Source organism: Chrysemys picta, chromosome 7 (genome assembly GCF_011386835.1).
Source record: "Chrysemys picta bellii isolate R12L10 chromosome 7, ASM1138683v2, whole genome shotgun sequence".
Lineage (NCBI taxonomy): Eukaryota > Metazoa > Chordata > Testudines > Emydidae > Chrysemys > Chrysemys picta.
The window spans coordinates 60,788,870-60,815,045 of NC_088797.1; the positions used below are offsets into that span (position 1 = coordinate 60,788,870).

A 26,176-nucleotide genomic window follows, 5' to 3' on the forward strand; every position below is an offset into this window, starting at 1 on the left:
GGAGCAGAAAAGAGGCAAAATTGAGACATTTCCAGGGCCTTTCATAGCTTCTGCCATGTGGAGGGAAAGCTATTGTTTCAAAGCTCTCTGTGGAAAATTACAGGTAGCAACATGGTGTTTGGAGTCACACGGGCAAGTCACATGTCCATGCATGACTTCACTTAGTCATAGCAGGAAGCCATTACCTATACCCCAGACCAGTGGTGGGCAACCTGTGGCCTGCAGGCTGCATGCAGTCCATTAGGGTAATCTGATTGCCGGCCACAAGACATTTTGCTGACATTGACCATCTGCAGGCACAGCCCCTCGCAGCTTCCAGTGGCCGTTACCGGCCAACGGGAGCTGTGGGAAGCGGCTGCCAGCCTCCTTGCACTTGGGTTATTCTTCCAAAGCCAGATACACTGCCTCTATGGCTAGATTCCACCAGAGGTGCAGCGTAAGGCAGCCACATTGCATTAGAAGATCTGGGCAGCTAGTTTTCTTTAACTTTATCACCCTTTGTGAGGATAAGAGGGAGACATGGGTATAAATTAGGGCTGTCAAGAGATTAAAAAAATTAATCGCGATTGATCGCACTGTTAAACAATAGCATACCATCTATTTAACTATTTTTGGATGTTTTCTACATTTTCAAATATATTGATTTCAATTACAACACAGAATACAAAGTGCACAGTGCTCACTTTATATTTATTTTTTACTACAAATATTTGCACTGTAAAAAACAAAAAAAATTGTATTTTTCAATTCACCTCATACAAATATTGTTGTGCAAGCTCTTTATCATGAAAGTTGAACTTAAAAATGTAGAATTATGTACAAAAAAAACTGCATTCAAAAATAAAACAATGTAAAACTTTAGAGCCTACAAGTCCACTCAATTCTACTTCTTGGTCAGCCAATCACTCAGACAAACAAGGTTGGTTACAATTTGCAGGAGATAATGCTGCCTGCTTCTTGTTTACAATGTCACCTCAGATTTTGGATGGCACTTCAGATTCTTAAACCTTGGGTCGAGTGCTGTAGCTATTTTTAGAAATCTCACATTGGTACCTTCTTTGCATTTTGTCAAATCTGCTGTGAAAGTGTTCTTAAAACAAACATGTGCTGGGTCATCATCTGAGACTGCTAGAACATGAAATATATGCAGAATGTGGGTAAAACAGCAGGAGACGTATAATTCTCCCCCCAAGGAGTACAGTCACAAATTTAATTGATGCATTATTTTTTTAACAAGCATCATTAGCATGGAAGCATGTCCTCTGGAATGGTGGCAGAAGCATGAAGGGGCATATGAATGTTTAGCATAACTGGCATGCTTTTAGGTGACATTGTAAATAATAAGAAGCAGTCAGCAGTATCTCCCATAAATGTAAATAAATTTGTTTGTCTTAGCAATTGGCTGAACAAGAATTAGGACTGAGTGGACTTGTAGGCTCTAAAGTTTTACATTGCTTTGTTTTTGAGTGCAATTATGTAACAAAAAATCTACATTTGTAAGTTACACTTTCACGATAAAGAGATTGCACTACAGTACTTGTATGAGGTAAACTGAAAAATACTACTTTTATCATTTTTACAGTGCAAATATTTGTAATAAAAATAATAATATAAAGTGAGCACGGAACACTTTGTATTCTGTGTTGTAATAGAAAATCAATATATCTGAAAATGAAGAAAAACATCCAAAATATTTAATAAATTTTAATTGGTATTCTATTATTTAACAGTGCGATTAATCGCAATTAATTTTTTTAATCACAGTTAATTTTTTTAAATTTATCACGTGAGTTAACTGTGATTAATCCACAGCCCTAGTATAAATTAGAAGTGTTGGGGGGGGGGGGGGGGAGAGAAGGGGGAGGAGAGGCAAGAGATTTGTGAACTCAACTGTGCAAACCTAAGAGATCCACAGATCCATATATTTACTACTCATCTTTCCCAGGCAATAAAAAAAGCATACGAGCAATTGTCTGTGGCACACAGACATTTGGATGTATTGCCAGGATCCAGCCCTAAATATCTACCCAAAACAACAGCAAGCCCAGTTGTCCAATGTTCTGGGCATATGAAGCCAAATCCTGAGTTCCTTCCTAAGGCCTGGTTCACACTCAAAAATTAGATCGACCTAGCTATGTCGCTCTGGGCTGGGGAAAATTACGTGCCCTGAGTACTATAATTAAGTCAATCTAACCCCGGTGTAGATGTGGCTAGGTCAGCAGAAGATTTCTTCCATCATCCTAGCTACTGCCTTTTGGAGAGGTGTATTAATTGCATCAACAGAAAAACCCCTTCCATTGATGTAGAAAGCATCTACACTATGGTGGCACAGCAGCTGTGCCGTTGCTGTGCTACTGCAGCAGCTATTGAGCAGATATGGCCTTGGTTTTTACATAGTCTTTACCCAAAGATTACTCAAACTTCCCCTGAGTAAGGACTAATAGTGAGGGTATGAAAAAAGAACCCACAGTGTTGTTGTATTATAATGCATATATGGAAGTAAGAAGAGTTTAGAGTGGTATCTTAAACCCTGAAATCCCTTTCTTCTTTGGTTTAAGACAGACCTCTTGCCCCTTAATAGTTTACAGATATTTCAGGCACATTCACATTGCTGCCAAACACACTAAGTACATCCACTAATTTAAATGGACTGTTAAAAATGGAATTGTAGCAGCTCAGGAAGAAACACACAGGGCCAGAGAAGAGGTTAACATACATGGCATTTCAAGGAATGTATGGATTTCCTGGCTGGACATATATCAAAGTCACTTTTGCTGGGCTGTAGTATAACTTCAGTGATCTCCATGAACAAGGCCCCGTACTCATGTTCATAGCCTGTCCCAGGGTGCCCCATGGTGGCTGCTTTCCATCTACTACACTAGGCAAACATAGCACCTACTCAATTTATCTGGACACTTAAGAAAGCTCCTAAGTCATGCTTCTTTGCTAATATCCATTCTAGCAGAATACAGCAACATTTTAAAATAAGAAACTGTTTCTTAACAACAGTTATTGTTAAAGAAGGAATGATGATTTCTTCCCTCCAGTTACCTGGTCTTTGACGTTATATAGTCATTAAAGAGACAGGTTAAAATAATCTATTTTTAAAAACAAATGTATTTACCGTGGTCACTCCCTATCCCTTAGATGATTACACCTGAAAGAATTCTCAACATTTAACTTACTTGCCACCAGTTAAGATGTGTGTTTCTTTTTTGCATTTTTCTCAGTTTGGCCAATGATAATGGACCAACCAGTTTCACTTTTCTTTATAGTCAGTTTCTAGTGAATTTCAATTTCTCCTCATGCAAAATGTTGTAATATTTAGATTCCAAAAAAGCTTATTAATTTAAATCAAATGATTCCCACCAGATATGTGGAGGGAGGGTTGTCTTCATGGAAACACTTGTATTAGTCCTAGGTTTTTGTAGAATTTGTTTTAAAATCAAACCGATGTTTTGTCCAAAATTTAATTTCTTACTCAAGATACTGATTGATCTGTTCTTATAATGGAACATGGATGGGGGTGCTGATTCTGGGCCTGAGTCTACAGCCCTTATGAAAGTGCTACTCAGCATGCGTGAGAGTTGCAGAGCTGGGCCCCTGAGAGTTGCTGAGCACCCACAATTCCTGTTGATTTCCTCTCAGTTAGGCCATTAGTGAGGAAGGTACGTGATTACCAAACCAAAGGCTTATGTTTTGTAAATTTCTACATGACTGCTTTCACTGATGTAAGACACCCAAGTGCCTTTGTGATAGGAGCCAACATATATGTCTAAAATAAATAAATGATAGAGCCAGGAAAGCCACCTGTTTGTACAGATACATCAGCCTGGAAATTGAAGGAGATGTGATTTTTTTTTTTTTTCCCTTCTGGGGAGGACTGGTTAAAAGAAGAAATATTAGGAGCCATCACTATTATCGCCCTTGCAAATATATATGTATAAATATTGTGATCCATTTGAAACAGATTATTTAACTACCACAAATACAAACTTTTTCATATATGCAGCAAACAAAATATGCATTCTCTAGAGCAGCATATCTGAATGGTGCTGTCAGAATGGAGAGAGGATGGTCTCATAGTTTGGCACAGGCCTAGGCATCTGCAGACCTGGGTTTTACTCCCAGCTTTATCGCAGAGTGATTATGTGTTTTTGGGTAAGTTATTTTATAATTTTCAATTTTAGATACCTGGACTTTGTAATGCGCAGCTTTAGGCACCATGGGGACATGATTTTCAGAGGCATCGATCAGATCCCAGTGACTCCAGTTTGCGTTGTGGTTGCTCAGAACTTTTGGAAAAGTTAACATATATTACACCACCACGCAGTACCCAAAAAAGCATTCACTACTAAAGAATGTAGTTGGTGTGTTTAAATAATTATAAGCAGGTATGGTCTACGTACACTTACATAAACTTACATTGCCAAATAACTGCCAAATTTCAATAAAACAAACAGATCAATCATTCTAATTCTATTGTTAAAATATACTTCCACACCAACACATTACAGGGAGAAAACCTGAAGTAGTTTGACGTAATGCAGAGTTCCCTGGAACTATGTTCCTTTCAAAATCATTACTATACACATACTAACAAATATTTTTAAATCAGCAGTATACAGTGTTTCTCAACCAGAGGTCCTGGGGGTTGTGGGATGGGTTTGGAGGGGATTGCAAGCAGGGCTGGAGTTAGGGGGCAATTAGGAAGCACGGCAATTGCCTGAGCCCCTATGAAACTAATTTATATGTTTTAGCCCCGTACCACATGGGGCTGAAGCCCGAACCCCCGAGCTTAAGGCAGGGGGTTGCAATTTTTTCTAGTAAGAGGGTCACGATTTATTTTTTAAATACAAAGGGAGTCGCTGGCACAAAAAGGTTGAGAGAAACTGGTATATTTCAAAGAGTCCTGTGGCATCTTATAGACTAACAGACGTATTGGAGCATAAGCTTTCGTGGGTGAATACCCACTTCGTCAGATGAATGTAGTGGAAATTTCCAGAGGCAGGTATAAATATGCAGGCAAGAATCAATCTAGAGATAATGAGGTTAGTTCAATCAGGGAGGATGAGGCCCTCTTCTAGCAGCTGAGGTGTGAACATCAACGGAGGAAGAAACTGCTTTTGTAGCTGATAGCCATTCACAGTCTTTGTTTAATCCTGAGCTGATAGTGTCAAATTTGCAAATGAACTGAAGCTCAGCAGTTTCTCTTTGAAGTCTGATCCTGAAGTTTGTTTTTGCTGCAGGATGGCTATCTTTAAATCTGCTATTGTGAGTCCAGGGAGGTTGAAGTGTTCTCCTACAGGTTTTTTTATATTGCCATTCCGAATATCTGACTTGTGTCCATTTATCCTTTTATGTAGGGACTGACCAGTTTGGCCGATGTACATAGCAGAGGGGCATCATGCTGGTACATGATGGCGTATATTACATTGGTGGACGTGCAGGTGAATGAACCGGTGATGTTGTGGCTGATCTGGTTAGGTCCTGTGATGGTGTTGTTGGTGTAGATATGTGGGCAGCGTTGGCATCGAGGTTTGTTGCATGGATTGGTTCCTGAATTAGAGTTACTATGGTGCGGTGTGTGGTTGCTGGTGAGAATATGCTTAAGGTTGGCAGGTTGTCTGTGGGCAGTCAGCACCTCAGAGAAAACACAATCTTCACCTGGCCCCATTCAATACACATGTAATATCCATCTGTAGCGGGGTGGTCACCCGTTCCTGCCTGGAAAGGCTTAAAACAGCCCTGGAGGAGGGCTGTGGCAGGGGAAAAGCTGGGCTTATTGGGAGGAAACAGGCTCAGCTGGGGCCATGCCCCAGTCAGGGCCCAGCTGGCCCTATAAAGTCTTGAGCCAGGAGCTCAAACAGACAGTCTCTCTCTGCATTCAGGCTGCAGGGAGCTTAACCAAGTACCTGGAGTGGAGCAGGGCTGGGAAAAGGCCAAGGGAGCTGGGGAGCTCCGGCCTAGGAAAGCCCCAGGCTGCAGGCCTGGTAAGGCCTATTAGGTACTGGCTTGCAGGGGGCAGCCCATGGGTAGGCAGAAGCAGCAGGTCCAAACCCGTTTGCCTATGATGAGTGGCTTATACTGCAGTCTGCCCCAGTGAATGGGGGCTAGATGGAGACTGGGCAATAGCCAAGGCTGAGGCAAGGTGGGGATAGGGGGGTGGGGAAACCCTGAGGCTGAGGGGTTACTGCCAGAAGGACAGCACCCCAGAGAAAGGGGCACCGGGGTCCGGGAGGGACACGGGACCAGCGGTAAGGTGGATCACCAACCTGCAGAGGGCGCTCCTGGGTTGATGAGCTAATTCCCAGAAGAGACCAGCAGGAGGCGCCGCAGGGGTGAGTCTGCGCTGCTACATCATCACAAGCAAAAGCCTCATCTCATCAAAGCTTGATAAATGCCCCATATAGTGATGCTGGCCTACAGTCGTCAGTTCTTTGCTCCTTTCTTTGAGGGTGTGGTGTTTTTTTTTTTTTTTTTTTTTTTTTTTTTTTTAAACCAACCCATCTGCTGTTCACACAATTAAGGATGTCCATAGCCTTACTTTTAGAGGTGTGGTACTTTTGGATCTAGTAATTAGGAGCATAAAAAGTTCCCAGTTCCAGCTGAGGTTATCTTTTAAATTTTTTAAAACCAATATACTGATATGTAGTGAATATACTTCTATCATGCTCCCATCTTCCCTTCATAAATCCTTTCAATATTCTGTAGTCTATGGAAACTAACATTAAAGTATTAACACCTCTATTTGCCCCACTAACCGTAGCTCTCTTTGTGCAATTTGTCTCATCATTCTCTAGTGCAGTGGTTCTCAACCTGGGGTACGCATATCCCTGGGGGAATGCAGAGATCTTCCAGGGGGTACATCAACTCATAGAATATCAGGGTTGGAAGGGACCTCAGGAGGTCATCTAGTCCAACCACCTGCTCAAAGCAGGACCAATTCCCAACTAAATCATCCCAGCCAGGGCTTTGTCAAGCATGACCTCATCTCAATATTTGCCTAGTTTAACAGCAGACTACAGAAAAAGCACTAGTGACGTCAGTACAAACTACAATTTCATACAGACAATGACTTGTTTATACTGCTGTATATACTATACACTGACATGTAAGTGAAATATAAATATTGTAATCAATGTATTTTATAATTATATTGTAAAAATGGGAAAGTCAGCAATTTTTCAGCAATAGCGTGCTGTGACACTTTTGTATTTTTATGTCTGATTTTGTAAGCAAGTAGTTTTTAAGTGAGGTGTCACTTGGGGTGGGGTACGCAAGACAAACTGGACGCCTGAAAGGGGTACAGTAGTCTGGAAAGGTTGAAGGCTACAGGTCTAGTGTTTATCAGGTGAGTATGCATGCTCTTAATGTGTGGTGGCAGAGGACTAAATTTTTTTAAGAGGTCATTTAAAAATGTTTTTTAACTAAAGATATTACTTTTTTCACTGATACAGAGAAGTCAACTGGCCCATGAAGGACTGTGTGAAACTGGGACCCTCACTCCGACTTCATGTTCTACTTTAACAGGACTGTAGTTTTTAACTGCAAATCTCAGTGCAACTTTAACTACTGGGCAGCTGCTAAGGTGCCGCTACAATAAGGAAGGAACAAGATATTCTTGATATTGTTAGGGGGTAACATGACTGATGTGTAAGATGCCTCAACAAGAAAAAATCCACGGAGAAAAAAAACCTGGCCAATTCAAATGAGGGGCAGTCCCTACCAAAACTTTGGAAGGCAGAGAAATTGGACTCCTCTATCTTGGAAACAAAATCAAGAGCATGGAGAAATCAAAACAGGAATCTGTCCTAGAGGTCAAGTCCAAGCAATAACACTTTTTGATTGTGTAAAGAGAGGACCGTGTGACTGGCCTGCAGCTGTCTGTAATAGAAACATCTCATGAAGTGAATGCTGCCTTGACTTGAATCAAGTGAGCCTTGACATGGCCTTCTAATTACAGACCAAACAGGTTACACCAGTGTGAACTGAAATCAGCCAGGCATTTAGACATGGTCTTCTTTGTAATAGTACTGCCCAGCAAACTGGTGTCAAATAAAATAAAAAGTGGGATGGGCTTTCTGTGGACTTTACTCTGCTCCAAACAGAACTTCAAAGACTTTTTAATGTGGAGTGTTTAGAGAAAGGCCTCACTGAGATGAGTGTGTGAGCATGGGGAAAAATATTAGCACAATGACAGACTCATTAAGGGGTCAGAATTGACACTCCATTGGAGAGGAATTCTGGATAGGCAGCACCACCTAGTTCTCTCTAAAAGATGGCAGTATGTGGATCGATGACAGCAAGAGGAGAGGGATGCCAATATAAAAGGTTTCCTGAAAACCTGATTCTGTAACCCACCAAATAGTGCTCAATACCCCTTTGTCTGAGCTGACCAGGGCACACCTGGGATTCAAGGCTGACAAGTTGTTTGCAGTGACAAGCTGACTATAAGCTTGGGAACCATTCAGAAATATTCAGGATTTTGTTGCTAGGTGAAAAGGGCTTTAGGTCCCTTTACCTTTTGTTAGCACTGTTGGGGCTAAGCATCCTCTGAAGGGTGGGTACCAAGCTCCCTGGAAGCCAGGCATCTGTGAACGCCAGCATACAAATGGAGCTTTTCCCTTCCCTCCCCACTGAGGGTGCACCCAAGGGACAAGTCTCCTTTGTCACCCACTCCCCAAGGAAGTCCTCTCTGGTATAAAGCAGGCCTTCAAGCTTCTTTTGGAGCTCTTGATAGAAACCGGAGACCTATAGCCAAGCAGATCCACACCTGAGGCAACAACTTTTGCCATTGCATCACCTTCATCAAAAACTGCCTGGGTCAGATTTGCATGCTTTTGCACAAGCTTCTTCAGTTCCTGGTTTTTGTTTTTTTTCCCCGTCCTGCTTGGGGAAAGATTCAACCACAATGAACACCTTCTCTCTTTCATCGCTCCATCTGATCTTTGGTCATGGATAAACCATGATTCTGAGTGCTGTAGCCATGAAATAGTAAACCCAACACCTCAAAAATCTCAGTCCCAAGTATCAGGGTTCTGGGTGGGTTGCTACTGCAGCCTCCATCACCAAGCGGTCATGTTTCAGGGCAAGAGACATAGACAGAGTAACTTCATAAAGGCAATTTTTTTTTTTTAGCAACTTTTGAGATGCAGAGATGCTGTGCAGCAAGGTGCCTTCCACACATTTTTAGTTAGTTGGTTAAAACAGGATGGGGGTGGGGTCTTGAATCAGGTACCTCTTAGCGGAGGCCTTTCTAGATTCCTGGACTGGTTTCAATTCAGGTCAAAGTTAGCTGTCTTGGATTTCTTTTGTAAAAGCTGGGGAAGGGTCTGATTTCCTCAATGCAGAGTTGCCATCTTGGTTTCCTCTGCAGGGAAGATGATGTACTTGGTATCTGAGGGATCCTCTGGTTCCATTGAATCCCAGTAACATCCCTGGAGTGTTGAGTGATTCAGGAGGCATTGAGACTGGGTGAAATGTTTTCCCCATCACAAGAAGCAGCCACTAATGAGGCCAGAACTTTCTGCCTCAGACCACTGACTCCCAGGGCACGAACTTGGATCTCGGCAGAAAAAGTGCTCCCACCGCTGGGGGAGATTACCTTGAAGTTAATATCATACCTCTCACTCTTGAAGCCTGTCATTGTATGATACAAACCATTGAAACGTGACAAATGACCATAACATGGAACAGTTGTTTTTTCAATTGTAGCTCATGCCATAACTGATTATATATATTTACAATAAAATCTGTTTGTAAGGGTATTTTCTCATTGTGTAAATTAAACAAGTTTTAAATAAAGAAAAAGGGGAAAAGCAGAATTTCCATAAGGACCACCTTGTGGGTTTGAAGCCTGACCTTTAGATCCCCAGCACAAATCTCTGCCACATCAGCTAAAAGAGTAACTGCTAGCCTCCAGGAGGACCACCTACTAGAAGGACACATGGCATACATTTTGCAAGTGGATTATGCAACTATTTGTAAAACAGCAATAGAATGCTGGGAACCAGGATTATTTAGGCTCTAATCCTGGCTCTAGGAGGAGTTTGTGGTCTCATGGCTAGAGCAGTGGTTGCAGATAACATAAGCCAAGCAAATAGATCTGGCAAATGCATTTAGTCTGAAAGGCAGCATAGATGAATAGAGGTGAATTGCATCTACCATGTTTGAGACCTGGATTCTAGCCACAGCTCTGCTGGAGGTTGGCCTTTTGCAACCTGTCAGTTAGTTATTTGTAAAAAGTGGGTAATGCTACTTGCCTGCCTTTGAAATTAAGGGTATGAGTGAAGCCTTGCTCTATAATAAGGGCTGTGAAGTGCACAGAAATATAAACAGCCACCAGTGGAAGAGAGAAAATATGAACTGATGATATGTTGGTTCCTACTTCCAATAGGCTAAGAGGTACGGTCTGTCTCTCGTGCTTCTTTGCTCTCTGTGGTGACGCAAACCAAAAGAGCCTGCTTCTGTTGAAAAGCCCCATACGGAGGGCTTTGTGACAGAGAACCAAGTGGTTATCTGGATAGGTCTCTATCACAGGGTCTGGTCTATGCCCCAGCCTTCAACCAGTCTCCTGGAAATGGGCTGGCCTCCAAGGACCCAGAACATTCCATAGAAAAGACCTATGACCTCCAAGTCTGGGCCTTTGGCACCAGAGATCCCTGTCTCTCTGTGTGGCTCCCTGCAGCGAATCCAGCCAAGCCAGACTCCTGTGGGAGGCTTGTACCTTAGCCCTTCAGGGCAAAATGCTTTCAGTGAGTATTTATAGTGTCAAGCAGCCTTTCCAAAGAAAAGGTAACCATTTATTAGTCACCTGCAAGTCCTTAGGTTAGCACAGGGAGGCAGAAGTTAAGTCATAGTCCACTCTGGTCAGACCAGTGCCATGATGAGCCAACCAAGCTGTGATGGACTCCACCTCTTCCTCACTTGTTCTCTCTGTTCCTCCCTTTGTCTCCTCAGTTCTGGCTCCTAAGTCACCTGACATCTTGTTTTCCAGCTTCATTCCCAAGTCCCACCTGCAGGGGTTTCCTGCTGTTAGGTGTTGATTGTTCAATCGTGGGGCATCTCTTTGTCTTGATGGATCCTCTGTTGATTTGGGTCAGTTTGAGCCAGTTTTTAAAGACTGTATTTATTGCCCCCAGACAGCAAGGAGACACACAAACACTTCCTGCCGTAGAGAGCAATCTAGAGGCTTCATAGCTATGCTGCCAGGAGTCAAAGTCCTCGAGAGTGGCATGTCAGAATATGTCTATACTGCAGTAAAACACCTGCAGCTGGCCCATGTTAGCTGGCTCAGGCTCATTGGGCTTGGGCTGCGGGGCCCATATGTGGGTGGACCCAAATGTGTCTTGCTGTGGGTCCTGGAGACAAAGAATTTCTACGATTCTATCATGGGGCAAGCCTCGGGGTCTTATCTCACATCTGTTCAGGATGCAGGGCCATTGGGACAAGTAAATCAGATCCCAAAGACGTGTGTATGGGAGGTTACCAACCCTTTAGTCGGACGCTCTGGCAGGCCTCTTACCACCAGACCAACAAAGTGCATCTGTTTTTCTACTAACTTGTCATCAAGCATCCAGGAGGGGTTCCTTACTATTCGAATTTCCTTGAGTGCTCAGTTTGCGCTTCCTAAATTATGGTTCCGGATGCACACTACGCTCTGTTCATTTAATAATGTTGTGGTTAATTGTAGTGCCAGTTTGCCACATTTTTGTAATAATACAAACAATGTTAATGGGTTCTGCTCTGCGCAGACCCAAAACAAATTTGTAAGCAAGTGCTATGGAGACATCTCTATTACCACTGATTCTAGTGAATCTGGTACGTGCCACATAGTGGGACCTTATGGGGCTCTCCAGACACTCAAGGTGACCATCATACCTCACCCACGGGTCAGTCACATCGGACCCATAGTGGTAAATGAGAACTTGAGACGTCTCGTCATCTCAGACCCTCAGTATTCCGTCAAAAGAGTCAACGTTAGTCTGCAGGTTTTAGTCAGCAGCATAGAACTTAAATGCTTGCCTTTTGTAAGAACTGCAGTGCTAGGTTGGGAAGCCTGGGTTCGAGGTACGGAGCCCAGGTACTGGGATCATGGGAGACGAGACCTTGCTGCTAAGATCATGGGAGGAGTTGAAGCTGGACTTGGGCTTGTAAGCTCCATAGGAATGGGGTCCCTAGCCCTTAGAGTTAGCAATTCAGGTCGGGAAGTGGCCACATTAAACCAGCCACTTTCTGAGGCCATTAATAAGTTTGGTGACCTTGGGTATGACCTGTCCACCATCATCAAGGACTGGTACCGTGCCCAAAAGCAGGACTCCGCCAGGATCCTGCAAGATGTTGAAGGTCTGCAAGGTAACCTCTCTTGGGCCCTTGCTTGTACCCAGGTACAAGGATGGATACAAACCGTGTCCAGCAGTATTCTTAGGGCAGGCTTTCAGGGAACCCTAACTATAGAACTGAGGAACATCATGCATAAGGATGTCTCGCCATTCGAGGCTGATCATCATGCCTGGTTGAAGCTCCTTGACTTTGCATACAACCCATACACAAAGGTGGCCACAGCTCAAGTCTTAACAATTATGAACGGCACTGTCCAATGGGCATATCCGCTGCTCCCTCTTGGTATCATAGCAAATGGCACCCTTATGATGCCTACAGATCTCCCCCACTGGGTAATCCGAGAAGGGACAGACTATCATGCAGTAGATATCAGCTCATGTTTATAGGAAGATAATCAGGGGTACCAATATCCATTGGAGGTATTCCTAGGGAAGCACATCTGTCTAAGCACAGATGAAGGCAGGTGTCATTATGAGCTACAGCATAAGACGTCAGAACATTCTCAGGTGGTGGTGATCAATGACAACTACGTATGTCTCCGCAGTGCCTGTAAGTCTCTGGTGGTAAACACATTTTATGTCATCAACAATAATGTATATCCAAATTTGTGCTTATGCTTTGTGTTGATGATTAAGGGATGTGATATCGATTTTCAGTCGGAGCAAATGACATCTAGAAACATAAAAACTTTGATTTACATATATGACCATGTTGAACCTGTCAATTTGTGCCTTAATACTTTGCTCATTAGTCAACTAAAAGAGCATCCTGAGCTGACTAGGCATGTGAAGCGATGGAACGGGGTAGCTCTACCTTAATCACCGTCCACCACTCGTCCAATCAAATTGAAGCGGTCCTAAAAAGGGTTAAAAAATCTGCTGCAATCAGCAGTTGGTGAAGATCTTTGTTCTCCGACCCCACCAAAGTGGCGGATACCTGGCATTTGCTTGCACATGCCTTGTCTGTTTTGTTTGTGTTACAATTTGTAATGATTGTACTGTCTCTAGCGCAATGCAGGTGGCCGCAACATACATTTGGTAAACTGAGGCACAAGTCTAGGTGTGCCAATGTGCCCCCGTGTAATCGTGTGCTGGCACTGGAACTCCCGATATTGGGTCCCTTGCCGGCAAGGAGGGGAATGTAGGGGAAAAACTTCAGTGCTTAACATCGTAGGTGTGCCATCTTGAAATGCCCAAACAACAACTAGGAATCCATCTTGGCTGCCCTTTTTCCCCCTCCTCGGGTATAGTTGCCCACAATTTTTCCCGAAAGGCAGGAAACTAAGCGAACATATGACTTGTGATCTGCCCAGTAACAGCAGGGCATATAAGAGCTAGCAGGTCAGAAGGAAGGGGCTGCCCTTCTGTGTAGCAGAGTTTGGAGGTGCTGCTGCTGCAATCGTTGGAAAGCACGGAAGACATCTCAGCTCTCTAAGTTGCCTCAGAGGAGTACACTGAACACCACGCTCATTCATCTGGTTGCGGGAGGGTAATTCTCACTTACATATGGAGTATGTCATCAGCTGCCACTCTTTCGTTGAGGACAAACACACACCCACGACGTCACAGGGGGAGTACAAGCCAAGTCATCATTGGGGCAGAGCTGTCATCGCCTCCCTGATCCTGAGGTCCCTCCTTACCCGTGGGTTCCACCTACCTGGATGGAGTCCGGAGCTGTCCTGTCATTGCGAGAGTCCTCAGAGCTGCGGGACATGGAAGTGGTCCATTGATCCTCCATCCTCTTACCTGGGTCCCATCCTAGGGGTGGGAACTTACCCTCAGTCACAGTCAGCATACTACTGGCCCTGTTCTGACCTTTATATCACCTGTTGTGGGGGTCCTTGCTTTACCTGTGTTCCTATTCGGTTCACCTCTGGTTTACCTTGTTTAGAACTGCTGATGGTTTAATAAATACCTTGGTTGTTTACACCCCCACATCCTAGTTGGTTTATTTTTTTTAAGGTCTTGACAACAAACCCTGATGATAGATGCAGGTAGGGGGACATTCCTTTAGACTGTCTCTCTGTTGGTTCTCATAAAAATCATGGATGTTGCTTCATGTCAGAAGTTTTTCCACCCCAGCCCTTTGGTTTTGCACATGTAACACAAGTAAGGAAATGCTAGGACAAATTTAGAAAACTTCTGGAAAGGGAAAGGTTCGTTATTAGCTAAGTAAACAGCAAATGCTAACCACATGGAGCACTACTATGTTTTATTGCAAAAAAGATTCAGTGAGTACTGTATGCAGGGGAAAGGACAGGGCTTTGAAACATGGTAGCCTGCTCATTCTTCTCCCAATTTCTTAAAATGTGTGGAATTTATTATGTTCATTCCATCCTCAAATGCAGCAGTGGAAAGAATATTTTCCTTGTTACACAGATATGGAGAGACTGCAGAAACCTGCTAAATATTGACGCTGTTAAAGCTGAGCTTCAAATTAACATTAATTTCGATTGGACATGTAAAGAGTTTTATGAAGTGATTAAAAAAAATATGTGTTGAAATGTTTTAAAACAAGTAAGTACCATTTTAAATAAGCTTATGATGACTGCACTGTATGTTTGAGGGCAGTAGAAATAGACACATGCCCGAAAAATACCTGCTGTGCTATGGGAAATGGTATTTCCCTAAAATATCCCTTAAAACAAAGCTTTGTCCTTACCTTTCATATGGTTTTCCCTTATTTCCATCCTGGTCACCCTAGGGGCTGGTCCCTGTTGGGGGAGGAACACTTAGTAGGGGGGATCGATCCCTGTTGAGGGGCACACAGGCTGGGGCAGCCTGATCCCTGTTTGGGGGCACATGGAACTGGGAGGGCTGGTCCTGGGGGTCTATCCTGAGGAGCACAGAGCAGGGGTGCTGGTGCCGTGGGGGGCTGTGCAGTGGGGGGGGGGGGCACATGGAGCACAGGGGGCTATTCTGGCAGGGCAGGGCTGAGGGAGCACACGGAGCAAGGGTCTGTCCTGGGGGGAAGTATGAAGTTGAAGGGGTATGTCTCGGGGGGCTGTGCAGGGGTGGGAGGGGAGGAGGAGGCGATGGGGTCTGTCCCAGGCAGGGGAGGCACACGGAGCCAGGGGGCTCTGTGCGGTTTAGCACATGAAGCCGGGGGGGAGGGGGGAGGAGGGTCCTGGTCCAGGGGGCTGTGCGGGAGGGCACATGGAGGCAGGAAGGATGTCTGGGGGAGGGTTGTGCAGGGGGGCACATGGAGTGGGAGGGCTGTCCTGTAGAACGTGCAGGGGGCACATGGAGATAGGGGGGATGTCCTGGGGGATTATGGAGGGGGGCACACGGAGTGGGGAGGTTGTCCCAGGAGGTGTGAGGGGGGGGGCACACAGAGCAGAAAGGCTGTCCCAGGCCAGGGGGAATGCAGGGGGGGGGGGCGAGACACGCAGATCAGGGGCATCTATCCTGGGCAGGGGGGGCACATGGAGTCTCGGAGGGCCATGGGGGTGTACAAGGAGCTGGGGAGCTGTCTTGAGAGGCCTAGGGGGGCCCACGGAATGGGGGGATCTGCCTGGGGGGCCATGCAAGGGGGCAGATGGAGCGGCGGCTGTCCTGGGGGGCACATAGAGCGGCGTCGTCTGTCCAGGCGAGGGGAGGGGGAAATACACGGACCGGGAGGGGTCTGTCTCGGGGGACCGTCCGGGAGACACATGGAGTTGGGGGGGGGGCTGTACCGGGGTGTGTGTGTGGGGGAACGTGGAGCAGGGGGATCAGTCGGGGGGCACAGGAAGCAGGAGGGTCTGTCTCGGGGGACCGTGACGGGGGCACATGGAGCGGGGGGGCTGTCCCAGGGAGTGTGCTGGGGGGCACACAGACCGGGGGGGTGTCTGTCTCAGGGGGCCGTGTGGGGGACAGACGGGGGAGCACAAGCAGCAAGGGTGTCCCGGGGCGGGGGGGGGGACACGGAGCTGGGGGTTCTGTCTCAGGGGCCGCGTGGGGGGGGGGGCCTGTCCCAAGGGGTATGCGGGATGGGGCACACGGAGCGGGGGTATCCCGGGGGGGCTGTCCTGGGGGCGTGCGGGGGGCGCACGGAGCGGGTCTGTCCTGGGGGGGGCACACTGAGCGGGGGAGCTGTCCCGGGGGGCGCACGGAGCGGGGCTATCCCCAGGGGGGGGCCCAGGGAGCCTGTGGGGGTCTGTCTCGGGGCCGGGCGAGGAAAAGCTCCCGCTCCCTCCTCCCCCGCGGGCCGGCGGCGCAGGGGGCGGGGCGCTGCGTCTCTGCGCGCGGCCAGGCCCTGGCTCGTTACTCAGCGGCCGCGGCTGAAGCAGGAGGTGGCGGCGGTGGCGGTGAGTGCGGGGCCGCGGCCTGTCCCGGGGTGCGGGACCGGGACCGGGACCGGGACCGCGACCGCAGGGGAAGCGCGGCCCGATTCGGCGCAGGGGTGGGCCTGACTCGGCCGCTCAGTAGAGGTTGGGGTTGGGCGGCGATACCGGGCTGGGGGAGGGGTGCGGCGCCAGCACAGGGCTCGGTGGGGGCGGGGGTGAGGGGGCAGTGTGTGGGTCTTTGGGGGAGGGGCTGCGGGATGGGGTGCAATAATGTTCGGGGGGGGCGCCGTGGGGGAGGGGCAGATAGTGGAGATGTATGCGGTTGGGAGGGATGCAATGATATTTGTCTTTGGGGGGGGGGGGCAGCTGGAAGGGATCGGTGTAATGATCCTAGGGGGAGGGGAGTTATTGGGGGTGCATTGAAAGGGGGTGGAATAATATGTGGTTGTTGTGCGGGGAGGGGCGACTGAAAAGGGATAGCCGCAATGTTTTTGGGGGGGAGGGGCAGGTAGTGGGATGCATGCAAAGGGTGCAATGTTTAGTTCTTATGGGTGTGCAGTAACAATAGTGGGGGCAGCTGGAGGGAGAAGTGATCATAGTGGGGTGAAAGAGGAGATATGGGGGACAGTGGTGGGAAGAAGGGGTGCCAGAGGGCTGGGGCCTGTACACATGGAGGTCTTGTTGTCAGCCCTTGATTTAGGGACCTTCGTCATCTGTTTAGCACCTTACACCCCTCTGGATTTTATACATAACCCGTAGCAGGTGGATAGTGCTCCACAGCTGTGCTGGGCTGTTGTTGCATGTGGGCTGGGTGACATACTGGGGACCAGAAGAGCACTACAAAACATGGGGATATGTTTGAGGGTGGGAGAGAGAGGAGGAATATCTCTTTGTTGGTTTGGCAGTACAAGCATAGGCATAATGCACAACAGTGGGACTTTTCTCCTTGGGAAGAATGTAAGCCAAGCTCAAGCTGTGGAAGGATCTTCTCTCATCTTGCAAACCTGCCCTCTGTGTAAGCTTGGCAAAATTTGATTTTTTTTATAATTTTGACAATTTTATTTTAAAGTACTTGGATCGATTTAAGTGTTCGCAGTTGAGGGAAATGGTGGAGGCTGGTCAGATAATAATTTAATGACCCTAGACATTGAGATTCAAAAAGTTACAGTTTTATAGCCCTTAAAACACAAATTGTCAACACCATGCCAGAATATACAAAGTAAATATCCTTAAATCAAACTCTAAGAAGTCCTCAAGCAGCATTTTTCTTACTTGGCATATCTGTACATTTTGGAAATATCTTAGGTTGGTTTCTGTGTCTACAGTAAAGTCAGCGTTTATCAACATTTACAGATAAAAATTAATTTTTATCCAAACCTACTTGTATTTTATTGTAAGCTTTTTGGGGGAAAGAGGTTTGAGTTGCTGTAGAGTGTAGTAATTTGAAGTGAATGAGATCTGTAACAACATTCAAAATCACTGTTTTTGAAAAAATACCTTTTTGTTCCTCTCAGATATTTTATTTCCAAAGACAGCTGCTTAGGGAGTTTGGCAATATTTTTTGTCTCTTCTGCATTTTAATCCTAATACTTTTTGTTAAAAGTGAATGAAGTGTTTGAAGCTTTTCTGTTGCCCTCCTCTAGTTCCTCTTTATCTCTAGTAGTGTCAGAATTGACTCTGAAAGCTTCTGATTTCTTCAGATTTCTCTGTGCAGTGGTTCCATCAATGCAAAATATAAGAGTCTGTTAATAAGCTGCAAATGTGACTCCCACAAGCCTTGTTTCTTCCCAGTTATGGTGACATAGTTGGGTTTATACAGTCTTGCTGAATTTCAGTTTTATATAGAGGGGCCTTGCAAAAGTATTATGAATATTTTTTCAGCCCAGGCAGAATATCTGCTTACCTAGCTTGACCATAATTATGTAAACACAAATGATGTTTTACTCACCCATCTAAAGAAATTAATTGCTCTAGGGCAAGTGTGTGAGGCAGAGTTTTGCAAGCTTATATTACAACTTGGTTTTATTTAGAGGTTTGGAGATTACTTTTGGTAACAGTCTGCGATTAATTCATTGAAAAACTAGTTTAATTTTCAGAGTTGTAGGCAAATGCACTCCTCTTTGGGTGAATCGGGTGTTTAAAACAGTTTTGTAGCATGTTTTATTTTGTTCGCATAAAGTGGTACACTCAAGTATTGAATTCATTTAGAATTAATTCAGATTGTAGCCCGAAGGGATATTGGGTCAAATTCCTAGCTAAGGGTACTAACTAAAAGTGAGTTCAGTGACTTTTTAGACCCCTCAAATTGTACATTCTATGAAGAAGAATATATAATAAAGACATAGCTAATGAAATTCAAATATGCTTATGCCTCTGTTTTGACCTCAGTCAATGGCGGCAGCCATCTTAAATTATTTTTCTCGTATCTGAATCTAGTGACGCTCTTCAGTGTTTCTATCAAGTAAGTTCTAATGCGTAAAGCAATACATTTTCCTTAATAATGTATGTGTTTTAAACTCTTTGTTTTCTTCACAGGTGAGGCCCCGGACTGGCAGAGTGGTGAACTTACTCTCTGCTAGCGTAGGATTTTTATTGTACACTTACTAGTTTGGTGTCCAGTCTAGTTTCTCATATGCTAAGCAGTGAGATTTACATATGTAGGGAGAGGGTGATTAGGGTACCTGTTCGTGGTAATGGATGAAGTGTCCAGGCATGGAGTTTGGTTTCTGGGGACGGACTCTGAGATATTTCAGAGAAGCGACTTTTTCCTGAAAAAGCGTGAGGTCTGATGGATGTAGATTGTATTTGATACAAACTTACGTACACAAAAACTTAACTGATTCCATCTTATCCAAACACATCTTTCTGAGCATCCTGTTTCTCCCACTGAATGTATTGGAGTGAGTTTGTTTCGGTCTTTGTCATCAGGTATCATAGAATGATTGTCTCCAAGTTCTGAGCCAGTTGTTTAACTTTGAAATGTTTGGAATAAATATCACTTTATCTTTGAAGTGTGGGGAATAGGTTGGAGGAATAGACAATGGTGATCTGAAATTTTGGAAATACACAAGTCTTTTTTCAGAATGAGATTATAGTCTTAAGAAGGACTATAGGGAAAAAAAGGCAGCATCTTATGTGGTAAATCTGCATCCTGTGCATACTCAAAACCATATAGTCTTGCTTTTTACTGATTAATAAGGTTTTACTCCTGTTGGCCCTGCATAGCCAGTTCAGCAATGGTAGGATGAGGAGGATTCACTTCTGGTTTGTGCATCATCACTGACAGAATTGCTAACCAGATTTCTGATTGTAGAATCTCCATTGCTGATTATTCAGGAGCCAGAAGGAACCCAGCTTGGTTTTCAGATTCCAGGTCAGTTTTCAGGGTTGACAGTTAAGACCGGGGGGGGCGGGAGGGGGGAAAAGAGTTTTTGTATACTCAGCAAATTTAAACTGGAGTGGATGAGAGAGACCAAATGTCAAACCTCACAATGCCATTTTTTAGATTCACTTTCCAGAGTAGGAAAATGAACCTAAAAAAGGCACAAAAGGGTTTTCTAGGAAAAAGTACAGTTTGTCAAACGGGCTAATTTTAGGGAGCAGTGTTTTTGAAGCTTTGTAGAAATGTATGTACAATTTATTTGGCAAATCCATTAGATGGACTTGCTTATAAGGTCAGGTATCTTATTTTAACAAATTTAATCATTATACAGTAAAAGCTGTGTTATCTGGCACTTTAGCAACTGGAAAGCTCTAGAAACTGGCATTTCTGATATCTCCCAATACAAATCTTCAATAGGGTTGCCATTAAAAGTCTGGTTGGCGCGGTGCCGGCAGGCTCCCCACCTGGCTCCACGTGCCTCCCCAGAAGTGGTGACATGTCCCTTTCTTCTCTTAGGCGGTGGAATGGCCACGGGGGCTCTGTGTGCTGCCCCTGCCCGCGAGCGCAGGCTCTGCAGCTCCCATTGGCTGGGAACCACAGCCAGTGGGAGCTGTGGTGGCAGCGCCTGCAGGCGAGGCAGCACACAGAGCCACCTGGCTGCACCTCTGCCTAGGAGCCAAGGGACGTGTTGCCACTTGTGGGGAGCTACCTGAGGTGAGCGCTGCCTGGATCCAGCACCCTGAAACTCCTCCATTGCCCAAACCTCCTGCCCCCTCTCCCACACCCAAACTCCCTCCCTCCATTGGTAAGTATATCTCTTAGTTAACCGGAATTTTTGACTAACCGGAACCCCCCATTCTCCCAACATAATTATACAATGTTTTGGTTCGCCATCTGGAATACATATAATAAGTTTAAGATACTTTCATGTCTTACGAGTGGCATGCGTTCTGCAGCGGTTCTTCAGCTACAGAAATTAGATTTTGATGTGGCTGTTTTAAGCAACGTGTTAATGTTATAGAAGCATTTGGGATTGTAATTCTTTCCATTTATTGTTCAACATCAGTTTGCTACCTTTGATTCTCAACTATAAGTACTTTTTCAATTCTTACAGACTGTTCCACAAGATGTGTAGAGTGCACATTGAACTTTCTGATTGTGAATGATCAGATAGTGTTGTGTTCATATATCATGGTAATTAAATGTTTTTGGGTTTTTTTTTTTACATCTTATTGGTAGTATGTTGAGAAATGTACTAAACTGTCTCTTAGATTTGATCTCTCCTAGGTTGTGATGGAGGGGGTCTCGAGTTGAGTAGAAATGTACTGTATATTCTTTTACAAATTATACTTCTGACTCTCTTTTGGGCCTAGGTGCCCTTTTAAGAAGGGGTATAATATATTTCATCTTCAAAATATCTACTATTACTACTACTATCTATCAGTTATTAAACTGAGATTTTAAAAATCCAATTGAAACGGAATGCTTCTTGTTTATTTCTGCATTTATCTCAGCTTGGACAGTGAAAAATCAATGACATTGTTTACACTCAGTGTTCTTAATACTGGGACATTAGGCTTTCAAACACTGCAAGAAATTTGTTAAAAGCAACTGTTTCTATTTATGCGTCTTTTTAAGATTTGGGAATGCTTCTGTTGGTTGTCTTTGCAAAAGTGTGAGCTAAAGTTAAATTGACACTACCTCTTTAAATGCATTGTCTGGCAAGCCAGAAATCTCAATTGTTCTCTCTTGCAAATCTTCTCTTTTAGCAGTGAATTTAGTGTTAGTGAAAGATGTGAGGTTGGTGGCCTCTGGAATGCTTCAGGACAGATGTACCATAGGCACCTCAGTACTTCCCCCTGCACTACGCTATTCTGCTGGTATACCTCAGGGAGGTTATGGAAGAACCCCCTTTAATGCTGAGAAGTGTTCACTTTCTAATCCCACCATAGAGGTCAAACTGGAAGTGTGATCACTTGGACTGGGAGAAACACCTGTTCATGTCATGTAGGAAACTGAATATTAACCTAGAACAAATGTGAGCTCGTGACTTACGGCTTGTCTGTACAGAAGACTTTCACTCATTTAGTTGAACCAGTGCAAACCTATGGGTGTACACCAGTCAAAAACTGGCTGTGTGTGAAGCTAAACTGATATAAAACAGATTAAAATGGATATGGCTGCCTGTCTACAAAGCAGCACCGATGTAGCTAACTCGGTGTTAAATCAGTGCAATTTTGTGAGTAGATCAGCCTTTGAGGTGAAGGGCTCTGTAGATGTCCCGGGGTAGGGCTCGTCCCTCACAGGGGCGGCTGGGAGCCAGGCCACCTCACTACACAAGGCGGGGGGAGCAGTTCAGCCTTGCGTGCCCAGGCCTAGGTCGGGCAGGAAGCCAACCGTAGTACAGGGCTCAGGCCCTCAGGCAGGGGCTGAGCAAACAAACAGTAACTTCAGGGGCTCAGGCCCTCAGGCAGGGAGGAGGAGAGACTGCCACCCGGCATGGGGTGGCAGGGGGGAACACAGGCCCACCCACTCCACTGTGTTCCAGCCCGGGGCTCTATCAGCAGCAGTCCCTCTGCTGCTGGGTCAGTGGGGATCCTGACCGCAACACACTGACATGGGTTCGGGGTCAGCTATCCCCAGGCCACTTCCCATCTCCTCCTCCATAGGTACCTGCACGTCCTGAGTCTCGTCAGCCGTGTCCCAGATCATGGGCTCCTCAGGGCAGTGAGCACTAGGTAGGTCGGGGGGGGGGGCTCCTCCGGACTCTCAGTGAGGGGAAGTTCAGTCCACTCCTCAGGATACCGGGCTCGGGGCAGGCACGGCCCAGCAGGAGCTCAGGCACCAGCGTCTGTCCTCTCCCGCGGTCAGGCCACAACTGAGTGCTGGAGCCGGGCCTTTATACTTCCTGTCCCGCCCCTTGACTTCCGGGGGGCAGGGACAGGCGGTGACTCCGCCCACTCTAGCGGCTGTTCTGGCTCGTCCCCCACAGGGGCGGCTGGGAGCCCGCCCACTTCCCGGTTCACCAATACGGCCTCACTACAGGCTCCCTATCTCATTACCAATACCCTGAGCCATTTTAATTTGCTTCGTCTCGAAAAACTTCACTGGAAGCATGTTAATCTTAGAATTTAAGAATAAGTGACAATCACCAGAGTTCTTTTGCTCTAAGACTTGAGCAATGGCTGTAGGGTAATTCGGCATGTTGTTAGTATGTGCCCTGAAGAAGAATAAATTTGGAAATATTTGAAACAAAGTTGGGGTACAATCAGAGGGAAATCTTGGGGAAACCATCCTTGAAAAGGCAGAGAATTCCTCCTTGTAAAGCTGCTATGCTTTTGTAATAGTTATCTTTAGGATGTGACGTTTGCGCTGGTGTGTCTGTTTACATCATCCTCATTTATCTCTATGGAAGAAAGTAATTTAAAATTGATCCAGATTGTCTTTATGGAATGTTCTGGATCAGGAGGAGACTTGCCTATAAATAGAATTATAGGTTTTTTTAATTCTTCCTAGGGAGTACAGTACTACTAATAGCAGATTTTAATGGTATCTTATAATATTTAGAAACTGATAGTTAAGGCCTCTCTCCAGGGAAAGATTTCCAATGGAATTCCAGTGGCAAGTCATCTTTATTTATTTAATTTCTTCCTCTAATATCTATGCATAGTAGATAACCTTAGAGACACCGCCTTTCTCTCTCTTTGCCCCACCCCTTGCATGAAATATGGGACTCAGTTTATCTACTGGAATCTGAATCTGTGGTTCATGGGGGCATGTTGATAATAAGGTGGTTTGAAGTGTTCAGTTCTTGCAATTTATTGGAGGTAAATATTGATGACTGCAGCTCTGGATGATGATATGCCTTTTAATTAAATGGAACTATAATATGAAACGGAAGGGTATGCCCAATGTGCTCTGTTTATATGTTCAGTCTGTATTATCTCTTTTAAAAATGAGGTGTTTGTGTGACTTTGCATGTTCCTATGAGAACTTCCTATCTGTGTAAAATGCAAATGTATTGAGAGCTGCTTGATATTTTTCCCTTCCTCCAGGGCACAAATCTATTTCTATCTACTTTGAGTTGAATGTGGGTGAGAGCTGTTGCTGGCTAGTCAGTTTGCAGATGTATAGTGCCATTATACAAATGGGCACTGCATGGCTCTTAGAACTCCCGATATTTGACTTGGATACTGTAGAAAATCCAAAGACTGTATATCACCTTGTTTGAGACTGGTAAAAAGGTAGCATGAAGGTCACCTTTAAAGGAAAAACAATTGAAATTATGTTCTTTATGATCTATAAAAAAGGCCTTGAGGGTTTGTTCACTAAAATAGAACTACCTGGGTTGTTTTTTTATCTACTCTTTATTGGAAATTCAGGTCTCATTTATCCTTGAAGATTCTATGATGACTTGAGAACTAGTTCAACTATGAGATCACAAGAGAGTGGAGGTTGAGTAGTTGAGAACAGAATTTTTAGACTGTTAAACTGTTTGCCTTTTGGGTTTGTTTCAGTGGTTTTTCTGTTAAAACTTGTTTAACTTTAGCAATTAACATTGAGTAGAAAGGAAGTCTGTTAAGATGTGAGCGCACACAATGCAAATACTCTGAGGGTATGTCTGTAGTGCAGTGTGAGGTGTGATTGCAGCTCAGGCAGACATACACACACTAGCACAGTTAAAAATAGCTGTGTAGATGTGAGAGCACAGGCTTCACAACAAGTATGTGTCCAGGGTCCCCAGCATGCACGTACAGCCCAGGCTGAAAGCCTGTGCTGCCACATTTACATGGCTATTTTTAACCCTGCTAGTGTGTGTGTCTGCCGGAGCTGCAGTCACGCTTCACACTGCAGTATAGACATCCCTGAGACATCCACGAAGTTCTCCAGTAAAACCAGAGTTAGCATTGCTGATATTTCTGAAGTTAAATAATAAAAGCAGGAAAAAGAACACATTGAAAACTTTCAGAATGCCTGTATACATCATAAAAAGACAAACAAAAAGGCACAATCCCTTAATCCATGTAGGATAAGTTTAAAGGGCGTCCTGAAAAGTATAGGCTTCAAGCAACCTGGAAAAGAGAAAGTATATACTTAGCCAGAGATGTCATGCTGTGGAGAAAATCAAATGAACACTTAAGGCCCCTGGGCTGGGGCAGCAGTATTCCACCCTCCACCATCTGTAGCAGACCTCTCATTGCTACCAATAAGATTCTGCAATCAAAGATTGCAGGTAGAATATGGGTCTGAAGAAATTAATGTTTTAAGCCTCTATACTCCAGAGGGTTCCATGACAGAGTGGGAGGGCCTTACACTTGAGTGGTGTGACAGCACCATTGACCTCCATCTGCTTGGGCATAAGGGTCTGTCTACACAGATTCCTTTGCACGGTCAAGGTTTTGGTAAAGTTAATTTGCATTCAGCAGCACGCAGTAGGAAAAATGATGGAGGGTGATCTTTAGACCGCTGCTGTTTCTGCCCTTTGTTTTCCTTCTGGACAGAGAAGCCTATGAATGGCTAGTTGCTGTCTGGACAGGTGGCAGGAAACATGGTTGAAAGTTGGGACTAAATATTGACAGTCTTAGAGGGAAAAGACAGCATGTTAAAGCTCTTCTATTTACTTCATTTTAAGCTTCTAAAACTGTATTTAGGAGTGTTTAGTGCCTCACCTCACTTGCATCCTGTCATGGATCCATGGGATGTGCTTTGCCTCTGACCTTTATATACTGTTTCTGGGAGCATGCCCAGAGGGTTAGGCCTGAGGGCCTCCACTTTGCTGAAGGGGGAGCCAATTCACTACTCAGACTGGGTCCCTAGCTTCAGCAGCCCAATTTTTCACCATAGCTCCATCAGCAGGTCTAGATGAGCACGGGCCTTGTTGGAGACCTACCTTTGAGAGCTGTGCAAGCAACAGATGTTTTCAGTGATGCAGGACAGCCTTCTCAAAACAGCTGTAATACAGCATTTAGGGACATTGGATTAAAAGGTAAAGCAAAACCTAAAAACATCTCTCCCCCCTTACTCACCAGTTTCTTCTTGCTTGGTTAGGTGTGTCCCTCTTTGCTCTTACCTGAAAGGCAGACTGCATAGAATCATAGAACTGGAAGGGACCTCGAGAGGTCATCTAGTCCAGTCCCCTGCACTCAAGGCAGGACTAAGTATTATCTAGGCCATCCCTGACA

General features: G+C 45.1%; 2 protein-coding genes across 10 annotated transcripts in view; one reads left to right on the forward strand and one right to left on the reverse strand.

Annotated features, from left to right (window-relative positions):
- The window catches only part of FRMPD2 (FERM and PDZ domain containing 2), a 161,744-nt gene extending 145,895 nt beyond the window's left edge, over nucleotides 1-15,849 (reverse strand). The window contains exon 1 of the mRNA XM_065553623.1: nucleotides 15,007-15,849. The gene's annotated coding sequence lies outside the window, so the exon portion shown is untranslated. The remainder of the gene's footprint in view (nucleotides 1-15,006) is intronic.
- A 618-nt stretch (nucleotides 15,850-16,467) lies between these two features.
- Nucleotides 16,468-26,176, forward strand: part of MAPK8 (mitogen-activated protein kinase 8) — a 138,688-nt gene continuing 128,979 nt past the window's right edge. For 4 of the 9 annotated variants that reach the window (XM_065551614.1, XM_008173056.4, XM_024109687.3 and 1 more), the window contains exon 1: nucleotides 16,479-16,633. The gene's annotated coding sequence lies outside the window, so the exon portion shown is untranslated. Of the gene's footprint in view, nucleotides 16,729-19,930; nucleotides 19,986-26,176 lie in introns of those variants that run through there. The other 5 variants (XM_065551608.1, XM_065551610.1, XM_065551611.1 and 2 more) reach the window with 4 other exon arrangements.